Below are 27,150 nucleotides of genomic sequence, written 5' to 3' on the forward strand. Positions count from 1 at the left end.
GGCACATTGAAACATTTGAAATTCTCAAAAATACTGAAAAGTGAAATCAATAGAAGAGAGGGAGTTCTTTAATTTGTCTAAGGTGTTTCTGAGTGCTTTCAAAAATCACTTTGGAAGTCCTCAGAGGTCCTGTGATCATTAATAATCGTCACCATTTTCAGATGGAACAATTCAAGAAAGGAGAAGTTAAACACTTTTCTCAAGGTCACACAGCAATACAGATGCAAACGGGGAAATTGCTACCCCAAGCAGCTACCTCCTGGTTTGGTGTTTAAACAGGTTGGGAACAGTTGTTGGTGCTGGGAGACCAGGGAGGTCACGCTTTGGCTTGGCTGTGATTGCTAACTGGCATTTATGACATAATTAATTGACCTAAAACTGCTGGCATTTCAAATTACCATAACTAGCCATAATATAACTATGGGGTGCTTTCTGAGCAAATGCTTCTGATCCCTCTGCTTTCATAAGACTAAAGAAGAATAGTATAGTCTCTTCTTAATGTGTACTCCCCCCAACATTTTCTCGTGAAGATTTTCAAATACACAGAAAAATTGAAAGAATTTTACAGCAAATATCTGTATACTCATGACCTCAATATTATCATTTATATTTACTATACTGGCTTTGTAACATATCGATCCATTTTTCTATTCATCCATCAATCCGTCTTCATTCTAGAAGCATTTTTAACATAGTCACTTGGGAGGTGGTATATTCAAGAACAGATGCCTTCTACCAGCTCCTGGATCAATGACCTTCTCACTAGATCATGCCATCCACTCTCTTGTCAAAAGCTCAAGGTAAGTTTTTAATGATTACTCTAGTAACTAGTGGGCTTGGGTTTTTCTTGTGGCTCAGTTGGTAAGGGATCTGCCTGCAATGTGGGAGACCTGGTGTTCTATCCCTGGGTTGGGAAAATCCCCTGGAGAAGAGAAAGGCTACCCACTCCAGTGTTCTGGCCTGGAGAATTCCATAAACTATAATACCCATGGAGTCACAAAGAATTGGACACAACTGAGTGACTTTTACTAGTGACTAGTTCCTAAAATGTGCATTTTAAATAGCTGAATATATGCCACAGTCACTACACTAACACCCTTAATCTTTTTTTATTTGGTTGTTTTGTTAAACCTGCCCCCAAATCTTTTTCTCAGAAATAGCTTGAGGTCTGAGAAGCTGTTACATCAACTTCCTGATACTGCTAATGTCTTAGCAGTCCATGGTTATATGCTTCTAGATATCCAACTACATTTCTATATTTGACCTGGTGGCTCAGAAGGTGAAGAATCCACCTGCAATGCAGGAGACCCAGGTTCAATCCTTGGGTCAGGGAGATCCCCTGGAGAAGCCAATGGCTACCCACTCCAGTATTCTTGCCTGGGTAATTCCATGTACTGAGGAGCCAGGCGGGCTACAGTCCATGAAGTCACAGAGTTGGACCACAACTGAGCAACCGACATTCTATGAAAATTTAACTAGGGAAAAACTCATTTATAATTCCATATATGAATCTTCACTTACCTCCATTTTGCCATTCATGTTGAAACTGAGTCCTCCTAAAATCAAGTTCCTATGCTGATTTTGTAATTAACCATTCTATCTAACACTTTATTTCTTTTCTTGTCCCACAACTCTTCCCCCTCAACACTGAGGAATATCAAAGAAAAGGGGGCATTATAACTGAGCAGGACCCTATAGTGGCTTCCCAGGACAGACCCCTTGACTATGTCCTCCACTTGCCTCTTATTTGGAGGAAAAACTCTAGCCTCCTCAGCCTTCTCCAAGTTCCAAAGAGTAAATTTAATCAGAGAAGTGAGAAAATGCAGAAACAAAGGAAAACAGCCAAGCAAGACAAAATAAAAACAGTTCAGCCCCTAAGCAAAGTCAAAGACCTTTTAGTTCTTCCTCAAGGGCCAAAGATAATATTCTGAGCCGTATCCTTTGAGCTGTTTTGCAGGTACTGAAAACTCCACCAGATAGAAGGAGTTAACTGCATGATGACCACAAGTATGGTGGCCACCCCAGACCTGATAAAACCAAAAGATTGAAAACATAAACTCCCAAAATATCACCTGGTTATTCTCACAATCAACCAATCAGAGGATGCCCACAGCTGATCAAGTACCCCAAAACTCTCTCCTTCATCCTGTTTTTAAAATCCTTTTCCTGGAAGTGATCAGGGTGTTCAAGGCTTTTGAGCACTAGCTGTCCATGCTCCTTGCTTGGTACTCTGCAATAAATGCTGTGTTGTTTTTGTTTTTTCCACCACAACCCAGCAAATTGGCTTTACTGCATGAGACTGAGCAGACCCAAGTTTGGTTCAGGAGCATTATTTTTTAGTTTTGTTTTTAAATCATAAATATGATAGTGCTTCTCAAAAAAAAAAAAAAAAAGAAAACTTGAACAAAATAAAAATGCACAAAGCACTTACTTTAGAAAGCTTCTTTCAAAGGAAAACTTTCCACTTTCCATTTTGAATTGTATTCTCTCTGCCTGAGATTATACTGCTTTGCAATTGTGCTTTTTCACTTATTAGTAAATCTATTTCATGGTTTGTAAAGGATTCATGGACTTCCCAGGTTGTTCAGTGGTAAAGAATCCACACAGGAGACATGGGTTCAATCCCTGGCTCAGCAATATCCCCTAGAGAAGGAAATGGCAGCACCCACTCTAGTATTCTTGCCTTGGAAATCCCATAAAGAGGAGTCTGATGGGCTGCAGTCCATGGGGTGGCAAAGAGTCAGACACTACTTAGCGACTAAACAACAACAAAGTATTCATAGTTTTCCATCTAATGAGTGCATCATGTTTAATCAATCTCTTGTGGCTCAGCTGGTAATGAATCTGCCTGCAATGTGGGAGACCGGGGTTCTGTCCCTGGGTTAGGAAGATCCCCTGGAGAAGGGAATGGCTACCCACTCCAGCATTCTGGCCTGGAGAAGTCCACAGAGTGTATAGTCCATGGGATCTCAAAGAGTCAGACATGACTGAGCGACTTTCACTTTCACTTCACTTATGATGGATATTTAGTTTGTTTCTGTTTTTCAATTATTATGAACAATGTCAAGTAGACATTCTTGTTTTTCATATTTTGACCTTTTTTTGCTATATTTACAGAGGACAAATTTCTGAAACTGTGTGTGATGGAGACAATGAGAAGGGGGGGATAGAGTCACTGGGGAAAGAGAGGCATCATTCATGAAGATAAGGACTGAACTGAACTGAACTGAAAGCCTTGGGGTAGGATGAGATGATATCATCCAGGGAAGAGCATGAAAGCGAATAGTCAAAACCCATGGAATGTTCCAACATTCAGGGGATTAGCCAAAGCAGAGAGGGTAAAGGAGCCCAAGCAGGACAGGACAGATTGTAAGCTGAAAGTCTAGGGCTTGTGATATCTAGAAAACCTGTAGAAGAAAGTGTTTCAAAAAAGAAGTGGTCTCAGAGGAAGCTTGTTCGCGAGCCTCAGAAGATTTCTTAAACTTTCTGGCAGGCTGTGGTTACAAGGCATCAAGAGAAAAGGCTCAGCTTTATCAACAATCAGTTAGATATCTGGGCCTAATCATATCAGAAGGGACTAGGGCCATAGGCCCTGAGAGAATTAAACCTATACTAAATCACCCCCTACCTATGACTTTAAGACAATTGAGAGGATTTTTGGGAATCACAGGTTACTATCACATTTGTATTCCGGGTTATGGGGAACTTACCCGGCCTTTATATAAACTTATAGCTGAAACTCAGCAGGCCCAAACCGACAAACTGGTTTGGTCTCCAGAAACTCAAAAGGCTTTTAAGGTTCTTCAGACTGCTCTCCTGCAAGCTCCAGCTCTGAGCTTGCCCACAGGGTCAGAATTTAATTTGTTTGTCACCGAAAGAAAAGGTGTGGCATTGGGAAGTTTTGACACAACCCCGAGGGCCTCACCAGCAACCTATTGCTTATCTAAGCAGAGAATTAGATGTAGTTTCACGTGGGTGGCCCCACTGCCTAAGAGTAATTGGGGCAGCGGCTTTATTAGCACCTGAAGCTTTAAAAATAATTAATGGACGAAACCTTACTGTACTGACTTCTCATGATGTGAGTGGAATCTTACATTCTAAGGTTAATATTTGGATGACAGACAGTAGGCTTCTTAAGTATCAGTCGTTGTTAGAAGGACCAGTAACTAAGCTTAAAGTTTGTGGAAATTTAAATCCTGCCACTTTCCTTCCTGAGAAGGAAAATGAAACACCTGATCACGATTGTTCTCAATTCCTAACTTTGAACTATGCAGCTCGGGAGGGTCTAAAGGATACCCCATTAGACAATCCTGACATGGAAATATTTACAGATGGCAGTTCTTTTGTTCAGGATGGAAAGCGTAAAGTAGGTTATGCCGTGGTGACTGCTGAACAGGTTTTGGAAGCAAAATCTCTCCCCTAGGGAACCAGTGATCTGTTAGCGGAGCTTGTGGCCCTGACCCGAGCTCTAGAGTTAAGCAAAGGGCAGCGGATGGGCCTGATAACCTATGTGAGCTTACTTCTGCTGACTCCAAATATCCTGAGTCTGCTGTTGTATCCTCAAGACAATATATTCCTGTCCTGGGCTCACTCCTATGCTGCATTCCACAATCGGTCTAACTGCTGGGTCTGCAGAGAGCTCCCCTCTTCGTCAGTGGAAGGCTTCCCGTGGTGGACATCCCCATTTCAAGAAAAAGACTTTCTCCAAGTCTGTGAATACCTTCGACAACAATCACATGTGATGCCTCTTCTTCATCTGATGACATCTACCAACCCTAAAATGGACTGGTGCAACTTTGTACTTTAACTATGGACATAATGTGACTTTTAATTTTGATTCTGAATGTTGTGTTTTTGCTGTTTGCTCCCTGCATCTGTAATTGTATAACTGGATTTGTTTCTAGCCGCATGAAAGCTTTTAAGTTACAAATGGTTGCTCAAACTCGTGCTACTGCTGTAGCTTCCTCCAGCTACTATTTGGGGCCCCTGGATCAGATATCCTCAGTATGAGGATTAGGAGAATATGTTGCCTCACCAATTTAGGGACAACGCCCCTTGTCAGCTTGGAAGTAGTTATGGAACGAGAACGATGCCCCTTTTCCCTAGGCAACATAATTCTCCTAAAAGAAAAGAGGGGAATGAGAGAGTCAGTTCCTAGGCAGGTTGATAGGGAGTCTAGGGGTCCTCAAAGAGAGAGGGGTCTGGAATTCTCAAGGAGGAAGAAAGGACAAACTTTTTTTCTTTCTCCACATTCCTTAGGATTATATAACAATAATGTATCCTGCCTGAGGACAGTCTCGGGATTAAGGACAGTCTTTGGATTAAACCTTCTGGCTAATTCTGTTATCTTAAAATGTAAATTATGGGAGTAGGTCTGATGAGGTCTTTACAACCTCCAGACATTCTTTGGATTCACTGGAGAGTATATAACTTCATTGTTAACACTAGCAAGCGGGTACTCTTTCTACCCCCTTCTGATGCCTATGTCAGAAGCTTTCTCTATCTCCTTTATACTTTAATAAAACTTTATTACACACACACACACACACACACACACACACACACAAAAGAAGTGGTCTAAGTGTCCAGTGTTGCTGATGGACCAATTAAGATGAAGTCAGAATTGACTACTGAATTTGCTATGCAATTTATTTTTAAAGCTGCAAATGTCAAATACATATATGAAAGAGATGACTGGTCCTTCTATTATTCAAATAAATTAAATTCAAAAGATATAAACTTTTTGTTTACATATCACCAAAAATGGCAAAATTTTGGTGCTGTCACTTCAGTCTTGTCTGACTCTTTGCAACTCCATGGGCTGTAGCCCACCTGGCTTCTTTGTCCATGGGATTCTCCATGCAAGAACACTGGAGTGGGTTGCCATGCCTTTTTCCAGAGGATCTTCCTGACCCAGGGATTGAACCCATGTCTTTTATATCTACCTGTATTGGCAAATGGGTTCTTTACCACTAGCACCACCTGGGAAGCTCCTAAAGTAATAATATATAATATTAATAAGAATGAGTGGAAATAAGCAATTTTATACAGCTGTTGCTTCCATTTTTTTGAATGTTGACAATATCTAGCAAGATCTTTCATGTGTATAACTCAACTGAATTTCTTCTTTAGGAATCTGATCCAATGCAGAAATGAGTCCAATTTAGCCCCTTTTTCTACCCAACTACTACATCCACCTCCTAATTGATCCCTCAGATTTTGCTCTTAGCTTCCTGTAGCCCATTCCTCGTATTTCAGACGGAGTGATCACTTGAAAATGAGTGTCAAATCCTCTCATTCACCAGTCATTTTCAATGGTTTCCTGATGTAGATAGTATAAAACTCAGGCCCTTTCCCATTACCCATATTAATCAAAATTTTAGGAATGAAGACTTAACTGAAATAAAAAGGTGTTTATGTCAGATTTGTCATGTTGGCAGCACAGGAGACAGATTCGAGAAGCATTACTGTTACGGAAAGGTGTGTGGGGTCTGGCTGCTTGCCACTCAAGAGCCAGTAAATAGGCCAGGTTGGTGGAGAGGAAAGTTTGCTTTATTTCAAATATCGGCAACTGTGGGTGGGTGAGGGGAGGAGAGTGGACATCCATCCAAAGGCTGATTCCTCTGCACCGGCAGCCAGTGGGGCAAGAGCTTTTTATAGACAGAAGCAGGAGGATACAGGCAGAAACAGCACAGTCATCTCTAACAGTCATCTTCAAATGGGTCATTGGTAGTCTGACCAGCGTCATCTTGATTGTTTTAGGCACAGTTAATCTTTAGTTCCAGGGTCCATTTGTTCACATTTCTCTGAAGCCAATTCTTGGAATTATGGCAGCTTATGTCATGGATATAGTCTGATCATCATGTAATTAACTTCTTCCACCTGGGCTTTCAGTATCTATAAGACAGCTCACCGTATATGGCTCAGAATATTATCTGTAGCCCTTAAGAAGGAACTAAAGGTCCTTGACTATGTTTAATGACTACATTATTATTTAGTCTCCTTTGACTATTTTTCTTTGTTTCTGCCTATTCTCATTTCTCTGATTAAACTTATTCTTTGATTAGAGTCTTCCACAGACAAAGGACATGGGGCAGAAGTGGCTAGTGTCCTGCTCCCTTTCACTACAAAATGGGGGGAGCTTATCAAGGAAAAGGCTACAGTTAGTTACATGAGACAGAGACGGCACTGGCACCCCACTCCAGTACTCTTGCCTGGAGAATCCCATGGCCGGAGGAGCCTGGTAGGCTGCAGTCCATGGGGTCACTAACAGTCGGACATGACTGAGCAACTTCACTTTCACTTTTCATTTTCATGCATTGGAGAAGGAAATGGCAGCCCACTCCAGTGTTCTTGCCTGGAGAATCCTAGGGATGGGAGAGCCTGGTGAGCTGCCGTCTATGGGGTTGCACAGGGTCGGACATGACTGGAGTGACTTAGCAGCAGCAGCAGCAGTTACATGAGATGTTTATCAAGAACTATATCTGGAAGTGGTAAGAAGTAAGGGTACCTGTTAAGTAAGGGTTGATTGGGGTCCAAAAACTTTGCATAGTTACAAGAGGAGACCTTGGGACCATAAGATAGTGGGCTAGTAGGTGTTGTTCTGAATATGGCTAGTGGTGTTCTTAAGTCTGGGACAGTTCAACAAAGGTGTAAGTTCAGGTTCAAGAGACATGTCTGAGACGAAATTCTCAAAGGCTCCCCAACTCTGTTTTTGTAAGCTTAAATTGCAACTACTCCATTATAATTTCAGTTCATCACCATCTAACCAGTCCTATTTCCCAGGACTCACTTTTTCTCATTTTCTTCTATAGTTATCATTTTCTTGAGAAACTTTTTCTATTTGACATTTCCTTGCAAAAGCCACACACTTTATTCAAACTTATGTGAAACTGTAAAGAGCAATTTCTCATATTACAAAAATATTTTGGAAAATTTATTATCGCTTCTCATGTATTTAATGTCATGTATTATGCTGTGCAATTTGTTATATATAGCTATGCATGTGTATATGTAGATTCTCTGTTTTCTATATAAGGGCTTATTAGAATGTTAACTTACTGATCCTTTCAAAAATGTTAGCTCTTTCTATTATTAATCAGTTTTACTGATTTTTCCCCCCAAATAACCATTTGCCTGCACGCATGCTCAGTTGTTCCAGTTGTGTCCGACTCTCTGTGACCCCATGGACTGCAGCCACCCCAGGCTCCTCTGTCCATGGGATTTTCCAAGCAAGAATACTGAAGTGGGTTGCCGTGCCCTCCTCCAGGGATCTTCCTGACCCAGGTATCGAACCTGCATTTCCTTCACTGCAGGTGGATTCTGTACTGCTAAACCACCTGGGAAGCCCAAATAACCATTTTGGGGGTTGTTAATTATTAATTTCTTCTTTCCACTTAATTTTATTATATTTTATAGTGTTTTTTTTTCAGATGAATGAATGCTATTTAACTCATTGTTCACATTTAATACCAAAAATTATCTAAGGCTAAAGATTTTCTTTAAAGTATCTTGATCATATCAATATATAGTGTTTCTATTTTCACTGATTTGAAAATAATGTAAACTGTAAGTTGAGTTGTAACTTCCTTCTATGAAAAAGATCATTCTTATTATTGTACAGAAAATAGTAAAGCAAAAGGATGATGGCAAAGTGACCAGGTGAGGTCACTGCTGTAGTCTGTGCCAGGTAGGCAGCATGCATGGAGTTGGGACAGATAGGAAAAGAAACAACTTTGAGAGAGATTTAGAAGGGTCACCAACTGATCAAGTTTTCATGACAACAAATTTTTATCACTCAAAAGCAATCACTTTCTAGAACTTTTGTTTATTATGCTCTAAAATATACTTTAGTATATCTTTCCAATTGCCTTCACAATATCCATTTTCCTTTCTTCCTTGATAACATAATCTTGACTTTGGTAAACAGTATACCCAGAAAACACATTCCCGTTTTCCATTGCTGTTAAAAGTGACCAAGTCAGTCAGCTCTGATCAAACCGACATAAATGGAAGTCTGCTAGGGGTTTGCAGGAACTTTTGGTTTCCTAATATAAGATAGAAAACACTTACCTTTCTTTCCTGCCTTAGAAATGAATGTAATGTGCGGAGAGATAGCAGCCATTTTGTGACCAGGAGTTGAGAAGCATAAAGATGAACACCTCACCTTAAGAATGTCAGAGTAGAAAGACGAGTTTGCCAAGCCTCGGAACCTACACAGCAAATATCTACTAACAAACTTCTTGTTGTGAGAGAAAATTAGATTCACTTTTTTGTAACCCATAGTTGGGATTTATGTTACTTGCAATTGAACACTTATCAACAGATGCATATATTTATTGCCAAGTATTCAACTTCCCAATGAGTACCCTCTATTCTATGAGACCTGGTTTTGCCTGCTGCATTTTTGCAAAGACCCTTCATGTAAAGAATACAACCCCTCAAAATGTGTGAGAGATTTCTGTATGTCCTACATATCACTGCTCAAGTTACCACATTCTCTTAACTTCTCGCAATATTTTCTCTACCTTATGTGTCCTATCGATTTTGTCAACCAAGTCCTGAGGTTCTTTCTTTTTTTGTGGTATTCTTCACCTCATGGGACCTGGGTAATGGTTTCCCCACTGGTTGCCCCATTCCAGTCTTTCTGTTTTCTAGACCAAGAGGTTTTCTATTCCTCTGCCACCCAAGGCTTTCCATGCTATTATTTGGTTCCTCTGCATATAACAGCAAAGATTACTCAGTACGTAAGAAATAAGCAAATTCTTGTGCCTGGAATGCTCTGTCCTCTCTAACATCTTCATGATCTCCTTTTACAGTCTTAATTTTCATATGAATGCTTTATTCTAATCAAACTGTTTTCCTGCCCTAAACATACCTATCAAATATACTTTCCTCTATTTCTATAAGAAACCACCTTATCTTCTTTTAGCTCTTCAAATCCTTCTCATTTTCCAAGATTCAGCTCAAATCCTACCTCCTCTGTCAAAGCTTTCTTGTTCACCACAACTTGATCTTCTCTGTCCTTCTCTTAAATCTTAGTTCTTAGTATCAGTTTTATTTTCATCTTCCATTACCTCTGTTCATCTCTAATGTGCCTCAGCTACGTTGGGCTAATCAACCATTCTCCGGACATGCGTTATCTTTGCTCAGTCTGTTCTTGCAGCCTGAAATGCCTTCTCTCCTCTTCCCTATCAGCCATGACCCCTGCTCAAAGGCTTCTTCATTTTTAACTCTTTCTTCTTTCCTCTATTCAGATTACCAGATCTTCCCAGCAATTTGTCCATTACGCTGTTTTTCTTAATCTTACCAAAGTGCTATTTGTTTACATAATTTTTTTCCTTACGAAGACTTACAACTACTGAGACCCAGTAGAGCAAATGCTACGTCCTCGGTTCATAATTCATCAAATTATACCTCTCTTTGTGAGAAGAAATTGTACTGATCACCTCATCCAAACTTCCAGTTTATAAAAAAGGTAATAAGCCTTCAGACAGGTAGTGACTTGTACAAACTCACAGAGTTCATTTCCACGGGAAGGCCCTATCCCCTGTCAGTGCTCCAGATAAAACAATGGAGAGATGGTTCCATCCCACAAGGAGCTGACCAATTTGGTGATGATGTCAGACATTTAATTACTAAGCCATAACTTTATTTTTTAAAAGAAAAATTCTGAACATCGTTTTGTCCTATATATTTTCTAAAGTTTCCAAAATGCAATAGAAGATTAATTCTATTTGGAGAGACAGTAGAGAATTTTTAAATGTTAGCAATAAATTAATTTCCTACTAATTTAAATTTTCAAAGAGATGATCCATGAAAAATGAGCCACCAAGATCATTTGAATCAAATGATATTTGCAATATTATTTTCATTTTGCACATTTCCCCATGGCCCATAAGTGGTACAAAATTAAACAGAATAAGCAAATGCATCATATTTTCATTCAAATTAATGTGAATGTTGTTTATTCAGTGCTTGTTTTGAGAGTAAAATAATTCTCATTCATGCCTCCATATTCATGTTTCAGTCCATCTACTCTTTATTTTACAAGAGAGACCATAATGGGAAATGCAAAAAACCCCTTAATTATTTAGTTCTGCCTGTTGTTTATTTTTTCTAAAATGGTTTGGTGAATTTTTAGTGCAGTGATAATTATGATTAGGGGACATTCCTTTCTAGAGTCAGAATTAGATAATGGGCCATGTGTGCCAACAACAAATTTTTCTTTCAACAGTTTCCCTGTTTTTGTACCACTTTCTTAAAGACTCACTGTATTTTGTTATATAGTTGTGTATAGTGTCTACACCTGGTATATTATTGGCAATAAAAATTATTCTTATTTCTTTCATAACCATCATAGTAATTTCATATGTCTCAATCTATTTCTTATATATATATATTTTTAATTAATTTATTTTGGCTGTGCCTTGCAGCTTGTAAGATCTTAGTTTCCTGACCAGGGATTGAACCCACACTCTCTGCAGTGAAAGCTCAAAGTCTTAACCTATGGGCCACCAGGCAATTCCTCATATGTCTCAATTTAAATTAAGTAAAATCTATAGTCATTCATAGAAAAGAAAAAGAATTACTATTAGGCAAATTCAGAATTCAATGAGTTACTGATGATCAAATCCTGTTAGAGCTTAAAGAATCAAGTTTGATACAACTAAATATAACTTTGCAGTTTCTTAGTCTGGTTGGTTGCATTAAGTGCTATTTCTTTGCAGTAACTTAAATCTGGAACTACTCTTATGTCATCGTCTCCCTTCAACAGGACCTGAATTTAAGTGGCTGGCAAGAACAGTAGCTTTACTTATTATAATTTAGAAACAAAGCTCTTTAAAAAGATGAGCACCTGATTTCTTTTACTTTAAACTCTTAGTTTAAAGGATACTGAATGCAGAAGGGGGAGGCTGGTTTCTAAAATACTCATCAATTGAGTTCTGAGTTATTCTAGCTATTCATGCACTAAGGGCTTCCCCGATGGTTCAGCAGTAAAGAATCCACTTGTCAATGCAAGAGACATGGGTCCGATCCCTGGGTGGGGAAGATTCCCCTGAAGGAGGGCATCTCAACCCTCTCCAGTATTCTTGCCTGGGAAATCCCATGGATAGAGGAGCCTGGCAGGCTTCAGTCCATGGGGTTGCAAAAGAGTTGGACATGACTGAGCATGCACGCATGCATTAAAACTGGAAATTAAATTGATTGAGCAATAGTTACTAAAGTTGCTGGCTTTGGGGTAAGATTTATTAGAACTGAAAACTCTGAACTGGGTTTAGATCTATTTTAACCCTTGGTAAAAGGAATGGGTAATCATCCAAAGTGAATGCTAAAATTATTTGTAAGTGTACATCCCCCCAAGTTGCAACTAAATAGCTCAGAGGTATAGATTTGGGGTAGTTTAGATGATACATCATAACTTGTCAAGCTCTGAACTGAGCAACAGGTGAGTAAGTGGAATCAGAGGGATAATGAAACCTTGATTTTATTTAAGCCACCCCAATATTTTTGTTCAGTTGCTCAGTTGTGTCCATCTCTTTACAATCCCATGGACTGCAAGACACCAGGATTCCCTGTCCATCACCATCTCCTGGAGTTTGCTCAAACTCATGTCCATTGAGTCAGTGATGCCATCCAACCATCTCGTTCTCTGTCATCCCCTTCTCCTCCTGCCTTCACTCTTTCCCAGCATCAAGATCTTTTCCAATGAGTTGGCTTTTCGAATCAGGTGGCCAATGGGCTGGAGCTTCAGCTTAAGCATCAGTCCTTCCAATGAATGAATATTCAAGGTAGATTTCCTTTAGAATTGACTGGTTTGATCTCCTTGTAGTCCAAGGGACTCTCAAGAGTCTTCTCCAGCACCACAGTTCAAAAGCATCAATTCTTCGACACTCAACCTTCTTTATGGTCCAACTCTCACATCCCATACATGACTACTGTAAAAACCATAGCTTTGACTAGATGGACCTTTGTTGGTGAAGTAATGTCTCTGCTTTTTAATATACTGTCTAGGTTTGTCATAGCTTTTCTTCCAAGGAGCAAGCGTCCTTTAATTTCATGGCTGCAGTCACCATCTGCGGTGATTTTGGGAGCCCAGAAAATAAAGTATGTCACTTTATTTTCACTTTTTAACCCACCCCAATAGTTTAGGACAATTTGTTAGTTTCATTCTCTCTGCTCATTTTTTTGGGGGGGAGGGGGAGTGAAAAAGTATTGGTTTTCTTAACTTTAGTTATCAGTGGATTAGGTGATTTAGTCCTATTGGTACAAATGATCCAATGGTCCGTATTTCACGGACCAGTGGGGACGAGGCCAGCAATAATTTCACTGCCTGTTAGATGTTCAGTTGAACACAATCCTCATACATACAACTGATTAAAGAGCCAAAGAAAACTGGAACCCCTTTCATTATAGAAAAATGCAGCCACACACTAACCCAGAAGCTAGACTTTGACACTGAATAAAGATTGAAACTATTTTCTATCCTTCTTGCATTTTTTAAAACTTTGACTCACAAAATATCTGCAATCATTCGTTAATACACAATACATTTTAACTATTTTTAATCTACAATAAATGCTTATAAATTAGCACCCCTGGAGGTGTGATTGTTTGAATTCCTTAAGATCAAGTAAACTAAATAAATAAATAAACTAAATGTCTCTTTCTCTTTCCTGAGCAGGTTAAGTCGAACTAAACTGGAAAATGGATTTAAAATGCCACTGGTACTTGAGTACATTTCTGAAAAGAAAGTTGTAGCAGTTTGTGGGTTTTTTTTTTTTTGGGGGGGGGGGTTGTTTGTTTGATTCAGTGATCTCTCCTGCAGTCTGTTTTGTCTGTAGGAGCTGACAGTATCTCAGGGCACCTGGCTCTGTTAGATGGATTGGAATCTCCAACTTAGCCATTTCCTTGCGGGGTGGCTACTTTCCCACCTCCTCCTCCCTCCTTCTTTCTCCTTTTTTTTCCCCCTTCCTAACGATGTTACATTTGTCCAGCAGATGATGTAGAGCAAGCTGAGGAGGATGAACGACTGGGCTCCATCGCTCCTCTCTTGGCAAGCGCTCACACTTCACACCAGCCCTCCTCGGCACCATTAATATTTTATATAGATACCCTTGTCACCGATTTACCTTTGGCGATCCAAAATCAGGACGGCAGGGTGGAGGGGGTGTGAGGAGGGGGTGGAGGAAAGCCAGTTGATTTATTGTGTTGAATGTTAGGGAATAAAAAGGAGGTGATCAAATTCATATGAATGTCTTGACCTGTCTTCTTCAAAACCATTTTGCTCATTTCGGTGCTTAAGCATTTTGTTGCCTGAAGCTTGAAAGCAGAAAGAAAGAGAAAGAATGAAAAAAAAAAGCATTGTGTTGCTTTGTTATTTATTTATTCTCTTTATGTACTGGAAAATTTTCAAGCTATCATCCATGTGTGAGCTTTAGGAGGGAACATGGAGATGGATTGTTTGTTTAGACTGATAGGCTCCGGGCCTCCCTGTCCTGGTGCAAGCTGGCAGTAGATGAAGGCATGAGAGTTTGTAGGCAGGGGTCTGAACTGATCGGCAAATATCATCTATCCCGGCTAATCTCCTTTAACCCAATCCAGAAAGTCTTTCTAGTAGATGAAAAGCATTTTGTTAAATGTGGTCCCTGTTCTGAAGGTAAAGAGGAAGATATACTGTCTCAAGTACAGTGATAACATTTGCTGCTGCTGCTGCTAAGTTGCTTCGGTCCTGTCTGACTCTGTGCGACCCCATAGATGGCAGCCCACCAGGCTTCCCCGTCCCTGGGATTCTCCAGGCAAGAACACTGGAGTGGCATGATCCTCCAAATTTCAGGCATGTTTTCTTGTGGGTGGGTTGCCAATTTTTCAAACAAAATGAGAAGTAATTTCTCTTCAGATTATTTTTATACTAAACTAAGGTAGTTAGCCAGAGAAGGCAATGGCAACCCACTCCAGTACTCTTGCCTGGAAAATCCCATGGACGGAGGAGCCTGGTGGGCTGCAGTCCATGGGGTCGCTAGGAGTCGGACACAACTGAGCGACTTCACTTTCAATTTTCACTTTCATCCATTGGAGAAGGAAATGGCAACCCACTCCTGTGTTCTTGCCTGGAGAATCCCAGGGACAGGGGAGCCTGCTGGGCTGCCGTCTATGGGGTTGCACAGAGTCCGACACGACTGAGGTGACTTAGCAAGGTAGTTAGCAAGGTTGGGAAGTTCTTCTCTATGTTTCCTGTGTGTGTGTGTGTGTGTGTGTGTGTCTATCAGTAATTTTACACTGTTCATTCTGTGAAGTTTTGTCAACCCTAGGACTCAGAACTTCTATTTCCCAGGGTGATACAAACCACTCCCCATTAACTCATTTTGTACACTAATTGGATAATGCTTTTAATTGCAATCTTCCTGTCTTGTGCAGTGACAAGAATTTCTGAATCCACCAATACGTCCTTATTGAAGACTTTTTATTGAAACCAGTTGCTTAGTGTGAAGAACATAATGAGACTTTCTTTCCTTTTTTTCAAAGTATTCTTTAAAAATTTGTGTGACAGCTTTCTAAAGTACTTTTTATATTAATTCCCTTTCCACAGAGACTCTCTATAGAATCAAAATCATTACATGACGAGTATACACAATAGAACCACTGACTAAACAGAGACATTGGTTGAATGAAGAGTAGAGAGTGAGGAGGTCATTACTGAAAGTTCTACCTATTTACAGATCAAAATCGTATTTACATTCAGAAAAGCTTGGTGCTTGTAGTTTGAGATCTAAGAAAATTTTACCTGTGTTAGTTTGCATTTATTGAGGGTCAATTATATGCAGACCTCAGGTACTGGTATTAGACTAACTCCTAATTTCAGTAGTTAGATCTCTGCTCCTTTGTTCTAAGCTTTGTTGTGACACCTTGGCTACATCCCTTTGCCCTAGCATCATCTATTCCCTTTTGTAAGTTAAAGCACAGATTGTAGGCATTTATGACATGTGTATTTAAAGTAATATTTCTGAGTCCTTTATATATTTGTGTATGAGTATGATTAATAAAAATTGTAGATTACCATGAATCTTTCTGAGACTGGAATGATAATTTTCACTAGCCATTCCTGTTTCAAAAGCTGCCTTGAAGGCTGAGCGTTTTCTCCAAAGTTTGTGCTCTACTTCTAAAATGGGGGGAGGGATAAATTGAAAGTTTGGGATTGATGTATACATACTGTTATGTTTAAAATAGATAACCAACAAGGACCCACTATATAACACAGTGAAATCTGCTCAATAGTCTGTAATAGCCAAAATGGGAAATAAATTTGAAAAAGAATAGATACACATATATGTATAACTGAATCACATTGTTCTACAATCATTTGCTGAAACTAACACAACACTGTTAATCAACTAAACTCCAATACAGAATAAAAATGAAAAAAACATTCTTAAGGGAAATAAGTTAAATGAATAAATAAAAGCTGCGTGCTGGTCTTATCTGTTCATGGTTTGATTTTTGCAGTAGGTGACTCTGACCCATTATTTGAAGATACACTCTAGGGCTTTCTAAACCTGACTGCTTTATCCTTCCTTCACAGAGAGGAATGGTGCACCACCAAGATTCTTGAGGCTGATTGTGTCTACGTGGGGCACATAGTCCTGGGCCACCTTCAGGGAATGCCAGGTACTTAACACAATCAGTTCTATTCCCTCTTGGTTTGCAGTTGGGCTTCTGCAGACCTACCAATGATGGGATGTTTTCAGTTCTGCCCTTAGACCCAGGCAAGAGGGTTCTGTGTTTGCATCCTAATGTGCACAGGTATGCTCAGTCATTTAGTTGCGTCCTCCTGTTTGCAGTGCCACAGACTGTAGCCCACCAGGCTTTTCTGTCCACGAGACTTCCCAGGCAAGAATACTGGACTGGGTTGCCTTTTCCTACTCCAGGGGATCTTCCTGACCCAGGGATGGAACACATATCTCCTGTGTCTCCCGCATTAGCAGAAAGATTCTTTACCACTGTAGCCACCTGGGAAGCCCCTGTATCTTGGCATAGCACAAACACTGAAATACAAAAACAATTTTATTTTTCCTAAGAAAGTTTTTTGAAGGATCTGTAACTAACTGAGCAAATGGGCTTCCACTTGGAGCACTTTCTAGAGGAACTGGTACATGGTGTCCTAGGTCAGAGAGCAGAGCTAAGAGCATACAAGTGTCCACAAGGGAGAAGAGCCTGCCCCTATGCTGGCTTGCCAGGGAGAGAGAGAGAGGCTGATTTTGCTTAAACTGGGCTGCTCTAATCTCAAGGTGGGTGTCTAGACAGATATTTAGAACAGATATTTAGAACTGCCTGAGAATCTTGAATGGGAAAAAATACGGGGCGGGGGGCCTATCCCTCCTCGCCCCCTCAAAGAGTTGGGTCCAGTCACTGTCCACTCTGTGTTTGGGCTGCTCCCTGCCCAGGTGCTATGGTCCAGGTCTTGCCCCAACAGATCCTTGTTTCCATCAGGCTAGCAGCCAGTGGAGCAGTGTTACAAGGGCATCGCCTTGGAGTGTGCTAAGCTCCCCAGGGTGGGAGCATCCCGGTGGGAAAGTGGGCAAGGCCTTGCGCAGAGCTTGAGTTATAACATTTAAACAGAAGATCTATCTAGGATGTGAACCTCCACCTCTCCTGCTGCTTTGGGCCCCACAAATTTTAGTTGTTTCTAATTTTAAAGAATAATTTTATGTATTTGCTTTTTACTGTGCTAGGTCTTTGTTGCTGCGAGGGCTTTTCTCTAGTTGCAGTGAGGGGATACTCTCTAGTGATTCTCAGGCTTCTCCTCGTAGCTCAGTTGGTAAAGAATCTGCCTGCAACGCAGGAGACCTGGGTTCGATCCCTGGGTCCAGAAGATCCCCTGGAGCAGGAAATGGCAACTCACTCCAGTATTCTTGCCTGGAGAATCCCATGGACAGAGGAGCCTGGCAGGCTACACTCCATGGAGTCTCAAGAGTCGGACACAACTTAGTGACTAAATGACCACCAGTGTTGCAGTGGGTGGGCTCTAGAGCACGGGCCTCCAGAGTTGTGGCTCCTGGGCTCTAGGGCACAGGCTCAATAGCTGTGGCCCATGAGCTTAGTTGCCCCTCAGCATGTGGGATCTTCCCGGACCAGGGATTGAACCCATGTCTCTTGCTTTGGCAGGTGGATTCTTTACCACTGAGCCATCAGGAAGCCACCACAGAGTTTAGAGGTGATCTTGAACTTTCTCAACCCCATCTGGATGCTGATTTTTCTTTGATAATAACTTTGTGATCTTTCTCTCTTCGTGTCCTCGATTTCACTTTGCATTTGCATCTTTTATCTTCTCATGTGTGACCTCCGTGTTTCTGACCCAATCTTCCTGTGCTTAATGGTTTAATATTGCCTATGCACTCCTTCCTGTCCCGGCCTAGGAATTGCACACTATGCACCTACTCTAAATGGTTTAGCTAGAGTAATCTACCATCCCCTTACCGCAGTTAACTTCACATGAGTATTCCTCTGGAATGAATGGGATGGCAGGTCAGAATTCAGCAAAAAAAAAAAAAAAGAAAAGAAACAAAGAAAGAAAAAAGGCGTTCCCTAGCAGGATGGTTTCTTCAACTTCAGCTACATGTTTTTGCTGTGATGGTTGATAACATTAATAGCAGTTCATGAATCATTCTTCAGGTACCAGAGTAGAACTTGGCTCAGGCCACCCTGACACTTAGAAGTTGAATGCTAAATGGCAGTGTAATATTAGGGGCACTATTCAATTTACATTAAGCTGTCCTCGTTCGGTGGCTGTTCAATGGGGGTTCCCTGGGTGATTGTAAATGCAGGCAGCTAATGGTGCTGACAACTTAGCCAACATTTTTGCTGTGGGAACAAAAGTTGCACTTGCAAACTGTTCACATTGACAGTAATCCACTTACTTCACAAAATCATTGCAAATTAAGTCAATAGGTTTTCAGACAAAATGAGTTAGGAGTCCATATAGAGAAACACCACCATTTCCCCCTGTTTATCACTGTTTTTTTCAATATGGTGATCAAATCTGTTGTCTCCTTAAAGACTAGAGAAAGGACGTTAATCAAATTTCCTCAACTTTTTAACAAATATTGGAACAAGCTTCACAACCTGTAAATGATGGTGGAGGCTTTCAGTCACAGATTGAGCTTTCATTGAAGCATCAGAACCTCAAAGCTTATGTTCGAGCTCACCGGAAGTGCTACTTGTTAAGGAAAAACTTGTTAAAGTTGCTGCCCGCCAAAGCTCTCTTAGGGCTAAAGAGAGCAGCTATTAGGTTGGTTGTTTGGAGCGGCGGGAGTGGGGGAGAGCGGATAGGAGAGTACATCTATTTACTTACCTATCTATCTTAGATGGTTGTTTCTGCTTTCTATTTCCCAATGTTTCTTTAGCACAGGTAGTATTACTTCAGGGGCAGCTAGTATTATAGTCAGACCACAATTTACTATTGACTCTGCTATTCCCTAATGGCTCAGACTGAAAAGAATCTGCCTGCAATGCAGCAGACCTGGGTCTGATCCCTGGGCTGGGAAGATCCCCTGGAGAAAGGAATGGCTACCCACTCCAGTGTTCTTGCCTGGAGAATCTCAGTGGACAGAGGAGCCTGGCAGGCTACAGTCCACGGGATTGCAAAGAGTCAGACACGACTGAGCGACGTTCACTTTCTTTCCGCTTTTCCCTAGACATGTGAACTGGGCATTCTCTTTGCCTCCTCTAAATTATGGTCTCTCATTTCTAAACTAGAGATGATATAATTTTCTTCATAAGGATGCTGGGAAGAATAAATGAGATCATTTGGGCTCAGCATGACAGAGAGCAAAATATATTAGAGGTAACTGAAGGTAGAAAATGATGAAGAAAGGTAGGTAGTGATGAAGAAAGTTCTAAGAGAGTACAGTAAGTCACCTACACGTGAATCTTCAAGTTGCAAACTTTCAAAGACACAAATGTGGATTCCATCAATGTCAGGTGTGAGTGAAACTGCAGCTTGCCCTCCATCTCCTATCGCTGACGATCCTTCGCTCTACCATCTCCCGCCTCCTCTCTCTCCTCCTGTCAGCAACTCTTCTAGCCTGTTCACCCAGTGCCAGCCTCTGTATGCCATCTGTTGTACTATACTTGCTCTACTGTACTTTGCAAGGTACTGTACTGTAAGCTTAAAAATGTTTTCTTTAGTTTTTGTATGTTTGGTTTTTTATGTATTATTTATGTAAAAAGTATAATAAACATACTATAGTATAGGACTATATAACAGATCATGTTAGTTGGGTACCTGGGCTGATTTTGCTGAACTTACAAACTCACTCTTGGAAGAGAACTCATTCATACGTTGGGGACTGAATGTATAGGTGCTCCTAAGCCTTCTCGAACTGCACTCCAGTTCTCTGGCCTGGAAAATCCCATGGACGCAGGAGCCTGGAAGGCTGCAGTCCATGGGGTGGCTGAGGGTCAGACACAACTGAGCTACTTCACTTTCACTTTTCACTTCCATGCCTTGGAGAAGGAAATGGCAACCCACTCCAGTGTTCTTGCCTGGAGAATCCCAGGGACGGGGGAGCCTGGTGGGCTGCCGTCTATGGGGTCGCACAGAGTCAGACACGACTGAAGCGACTTAGCAGCAGCAGCGGCGGCAGCAGCAGCAAGCCTTCTTCTCAGCTATGTTACTACAGATCATAGTCTATATGCCCCACAGCTGTGGTCTCTATCTTATTTGAGTCTCTTCACCACTGTGTCACAGTTTAATATAACATGTATACTGAAAGAGATCATATGGGCTATCAGGAATTTACCTTATGCAGATATGATTTCTTCTAAGGGAATATCACACATAAATACTCTCTTTATGAGAGTATAAATACACACATAAAGACAAGGGCAAAGACCTGGTCTGTCCTGCTCACTTCTAAATGCTCAGCACACAGACCAGTGCCTGGCATTTGCTCAACAAATGTTTGTTACAAGAAGTGAAAGATGCATAGACAGTTTTGAGATGGGAGTATGGTTTAAAAGGCAGACAAAGCTACTGAAATTGGGAAATTTCCATCCTTGCATTATGCCCTTCATCTGGGACTGGTGACTTTTGTTATTTGTTCAAAAAAAGCAGTAATACTTTATAACATATAGGTCATTCTAAATGCATACATCTCACATTTAAAATAGAAGGAGGGAAAAAAGTCAACATGTCATAATAGGATATGAATTTAGTTGTGCTTAATATATCAAGTAATTATTGTTAATGTGATTAGAGATAAATTAATTTCCTTCAAGTTTTGTTTATAATTTTTATAAATGTCTTTTAATGTTTTAAATGTTAATTTTGTTATGAAGTCAGTATATTTAGATTAGGGAATTAAACTGAATTAATTTCAATGCCCAAGATTCTTTATTGCCAGTCACAGCAGAAGTCTCCTCTTGCCCACTTTATAATCAGCCATAATTATAGGTTATAACATGTTTATTTAGTTATTTAAAGCTTCTTGTATTTTGAAGTATAAAACAATGCAAGGAATATTTAAACTTGTGGCCAAAAAAAAATAAAAACACATTGTGGTAACAAAAGTTACTCGTGGAGGTAATTAGGGCATTATCTGCCCACCTACAGGAATGGATTCCTGAGGCTAAACGGATCTATCAGTAAGCAAAGATACATGTTTACTTTGCAATACTATAATGCTATATATAAAAGAAAATAAGCAAATGATTTGTCAACCTGCAATGATGGCCATATCTATGTCTTTGTTAAGCTACTGTGAAGTTGGAGAACAGCTTTCTCTTGGCTCCTTTTCAGCATTCCAAAAGCGAATGGCCACGGTCCGAAAAGGAAAAAGGGATTCTGAGAGATGGGAAGTATGGGAAGGCGACAGAATAATTGATGGAATTCATAGGAGAGGGAAAGAATCCTAACTGTATTAAGAACACAGCCAAATTGATGATCTCAAACAACAAAGCCATCTTACCCTCTAACACCAGACAAAAGAATGGAAGGAGACAGAGACATATTTGTTATGGGAAAGAAAGGAAATGAGAAAATTCTCAAGTGACTTTGTTCTCTTTGCTTGAAAGTTTCAATCAAGTTAACAAAGTTCATAGTGGATTCTGTGGAGCACTGGGCAGGGGGAAGTGGGCGCAAGAGTTTAGGAATGAGTTGAAAATTTGAGAATTTATTTTGTGGATGCAGCCTTTGTTGTTGTTTTTAGCCACTAAGTCGTTTTTGACTCTGCAACCCCATGAACTATATAGCCCTCCAGGCTCCTCTGTCCATGGGATGTTCCAGGCAAGGATATTGGAGTGGGTTGCTGTTTCCTTCTCCAGGGGATCTTCCTGACCCAGGGATTGAACCTGCATCTCCTGCACTGGCAGCCCGATTCTTTACTGCTGAGCCACCAGGATGCAGCTTGAAAGTGAAAGTGAAAATCACTCAGTTGCGTCCAGCTCTTTTTCACCCCATGGACTGTAACCTCTGTCCATGGAATTCTCCAGGCAGGAATACTAGAGTGGGATGCCATTTCCTTCTCCAGTCTCCCACATTGCAGGCAGATGCTTTACCATCTGAGCTACCAGGGATGAAGCCTAGTTTAATACAGTTAGCTCAGAGAGGACCCAGCCTTTGCAATTGCAAATGTTACCAGTAATCTGTAATGGATTCGAATGAAAAGACAAGAAAATTTTTTAGTTAGATGAATCCATGTACAGGGATGGGACATAAGCTCTAGCATAATAAATTGGGAATAATCTAAGGTGCTGATGGTAAGAGAGTTGAAATGGTGTCTGGTAGCCAAACTAGGAGAGAAAATAAAAGTAAGAAGGACTTGGAGAATCTGAGAACCATGGTAGTTAAATGACTGGAGAACAAAGAGTCTTTTCCGTGGAAATAGGGCAAGGTACCTGGCAAAAACAACGTATTGTTGGTTAAAAAATAAATGGTCAATTCCAGGATTTGTAATCATGGGAGTGGGTGGCTGACCTGTGATTGAGACAACTGCTGCGGTGGGGATCTCACTAATTGTTCCCTTTCTCCACTGGAGATAATGCTTGGGGTTGAGAGCTTGATGACAGAGAAGATGGTGACAAGCCATCCTCCAAACTCATTATTTTAGTTTTAGATTTTATCTTGCCATAAATCTTTATTTCCATAGAATAAATAGAGCTACACTGACATTCACAACTTGTGCTACTGGATCACATACTATCATGTCCCATGTTTTCCTTCTCATGTACCAGGAAAATACGTTGGGATGTTGAGGGTCATTTTATGCTATGGGAAAAGTGCTAGTTTACCTACATACTACCTACTACCCCAAATTCATATTAGGTCACTGGATGATTCCACCATTACAAGCTCCTTGAAGGCAGAATCTGTCTTATTTTTCTATGTTCCTGACACAGTCTCTGACACTTAGGAAACAGTTGATTCAAATTTAAAAGTTTTATTGAGGTAAACTTGATTTACAATGTTAATTCCTGCTGTATAGCAAAATGACTCAGCCATACACACACATACTCTTTTTCATGTTCTCCTCCATCATGGTCTATCACAGGATATAGAATATAGCTCTCTGTGCTGTCCAGTAGGACCTTGCTGTTTATCCATCTGATATAATAGTTTGCATCTGCTAATCCCAAGCTCCCAATTCTTCCCTCCCATTCACTTCCCCTCGGCAGCCATAAGTCTGTTCTCTATGTCTTCGAGTTAATCCTTCCCTCCATCGCCTTCCTCTCGGCAGCCGTAAGTCTGTTCTCTATGTCTGCGAGTTTATTTCTGTTTCATAGATTTGTTCATTTGTGTCATATTTTAGATTCCTGATAAATTGTTGATGAAGAAAACATGGAATGAGTGAATGAATGAAGGTCAACAGCATGGATGGAACAGAAAAGAAAACTAAGCCAAGTTTGAGGAAAGTGGAGAAATGAAGATGGAACTCAGTGGATGACTTGCAGATGGAAAAAAAGTGGTCTAGTTAAGTGACTTGAACATCAAATGAGGGAGTGTTACTGAATTCTATTTGTGGAAGGAGCAATAGGAAATGGAAAGAATTCAGGTGTTTCCCTTTAGTTCTGGGGACAGGGCACAAATAGTAACTAGAAAAGGTGGTAAGAGAAGAGCCTCCATCAAAGCAAGCTACTGATATAAACAGTGTGGAAGTCCTTCAAGGAGAAATGATTCACGGTAACACTGTGCACCTCTTAAAAGAATATGACATTTTCCTTGGTGCCTGGCAAAGTGTATATTTTAAAGTTTGCTTGAGTGTGGCTTTGATCTTTCAAGAAGTCTAAAGGAAGATTAACGCTTGTGTACTAAATATTTCTGATAGAATTAATTTTTCAATCTTGTTCTTTATATTGCTGCAGTCTGCATAACTTGATTTAAAATTCTGGTCTCATGTGGCTAACTCCAAAGTACAATTTTGATTAATCAGAGAATTGGTTTAATCATTTGTTGCAAGAAATCATAAATTACTGCAGCTGAAGATTTCTATGAGTGTCTCTTGAGCCAGGTATATTTTGGCCTGCTTCTAAATATTTGATATCCTATACCATGTGATCATGTTCAAATAGGACTGAATTATGTATAAGCTCTGAAATGAAAAATAAAACAATGGTATGGAGATTAGACACAGGAAAACATATGAATTATATTAGGTTGTTATTATCTTACCTAATGAAAGAAGAATAAAATGCAAAATCATGGCAAATGCCAGAAGACTGGTTCATACATGGGTGAAACTAAGATTTTATAAAGTGAAAAAGTGAGATGTAGAAAGTTCACAAATCATTGGCCTGGGACTGTTCATAATCTGAATTTTTTACCTATAAATATCCACTATGCAAGACAGACACAATTCTCCCATTATTATCATATTCTGTACAATAAGATAGGTTATTAGCTGTTTATTGTAGTCTAATACCAACCACCATAAAAATGGGTACAGTTGTAAGTGTAATATAACATCAAACAAGTTAAACAGCAGAACTAAGGTCTTGCCTTATAAAATATTCATAAAACAGGCTTCATTTGTTCTAACTAATGAGACAGCTGGTAAAACCCACTACAGTTCCTGACTGTGGATTCCTCAAATCCACGGCCTCAAATTTCTGGAACTTTAAGAAGAGATTCAGAATTCCTGAGAAAGTGGAATAAGCCATTTTTATTTTTGAAGAGAAGTTTCACCCAAATAAATTTCAACTGTCAGATCCCAGTGACATGCAGCAAAAATGAATACCAAACTCATGTTATATATCATGGACCTTTTTATGAAGAATTTTGTTTCCTGTGATGGGTCAGATTTGTAGAAGGAAAGGACAGGAAATCAATGCTGAGAGGAAGCAATGTAATAAAAGTTGGCTTTGTCTTAAGCATGTTGTTTCCTTCCACTGAATCTCGGCATCAATAGATTTTGTTTCTTTCTATCTCATCACTGCAAATAGACTCCTCCTGTTGCTTCTGTGCTCCAGAAATACCCTACGTTTTGGAGGCTCTCACCAACATTTCAGAAGAATCTCTGGTTCACTTCTTTCTAAACTCATTCTGGGTATTGACTCATGGCTTCCCTGGTGGCTCAGTCGGTAAAGAATCTGCCTGTAATGTGGGAGACCAGGGTTTGATTCCTGGATTGGGAAGATCCCCTAGAGAAGGAAATGGCAACCCACTCCAGTATTCTTGCCTGGAGAATCCCATGGACAGTGGAGCCTGGCAGGCTACAGTCCATGGGTTGAAAAGTTGGGCGTAACTTAGCAACTAAACCACCAGCACCACGTGGTTCAGATCTAGGCTTGTGAAGGGTGATCTGCCCACTTGGGGACACTTTGGATATCACAGTGATAGGCAGGAGATGCTACTAGCATCTCATCGTTCAGCCCAAGGAGGTTGGGTGTAGTCTACATGGGTTGTTTATGTGTATGCTTTTTGCTTAAGCCCTTGAAATTATGGACTCTATATTATTATTATTACTCTTATTACTTGGCTATGCCGAATCTTAGTTGTGGCATGAGGGATATGTAGTTGTGACATGGGAACTCTTAGCTGTAGCATGTGGGCTCTAGTTCCCTGACCAGGGCTTGAACCTAGGCCCCCTGGATTGGGAGACAGGAGTCTTAGCCACTGGACCACCAGGGAAGTCTTGACCCTATACTGCTCATTTCTGTTCCTCCAGCACCCAATCCAACAAATATTCCTTGAATGAAGGAAGAAGTGAATGAATGAGAAAAATAAGAAGTGTGTGTTGAACTATAGATGATGTTTGATGGGACTAATATTTTCTTAAATTTATTCTACTTTATATAGAAGATTAAGGGATCCTTTTGAATTTAAGATGTAGAGAAGTTACAAATATGTGAAGGAAGAGGGAACACTGTTTTTTCAACCACCTCTAAGATTTAGTTACTTCAGGAATCATGGACTCTTTGACAGGTTTTGCAGTGAATGAAAATGGCCGAGGAAATGATTAGCTAACAAAAATCAAGAGGCTCTTCGATCCCTGCTTTTGAGAAAGTCTGTTTTCTTAAATGAGGAATATCAGAATTTGCTTCCGTGACCTGAGACAGGAACATGTTCAGAATCTTAAAAGCAACTTGAAAGAAAACCTTTCTGGAAGCCTATTTCTGTCAGAATGTTGTAATTTCCTTTAGAAACTCCAGCTGTTGCACAGCACGCAGTTAAATTAAGTGTAAGCACTGTTAAATAGGAGGTAACCATTAGAATATTAAAAAAAAATATGACTAGCATCCAATGTTTTAATCAAATAATTTGCTAATCACTCAGTATGGTGTAGTCTCCCAATCAGCCCCTTGGTTAACTCCATCCTCACTGTTTCTGTCCCTTCTCCTCCTCCAGTTCCTCCTCCCCTCTGCAGCCCCTAGCCCCTTATTTCTCTTTGCAGTGTTCCTGGGAGCCCATTAAGGAGTGCTTTAATCCAAGAGGATCTAGATGATCAAGAAAAATTAAGCTCCTAATAACAGCAAAATCGGAAGAAATTTGGACAAAATGACTCTCCGCATCACAGATTTTGTTTACTAGTGGGTAATTAATTCTCCACATATGTTGGGAACATCTGTCGCCGTGACCTGCCATCGGATCTGTGAAATGACTGCTGTGCAGTTCCCCCGCAGGTCATTAGCAGAACTCTGAAAGGAGCCGCCTTCCCC

Source organism: Bos grunniens, chromosome 16 (assembly GCF_055505025.1).
Source record: "Bos grunniens cultivar Pamir isolate PY7600 chromosome 16, Bosgru_T2T1.0, whole genome shotgun sequence".
NCBI classification, from domain to species: domain Eukaryota; kingdom Metazoa; phylum Chordata; class Mammalia; order Artiodactyla; family Bovidae; genus Bos; species Bos grunniens.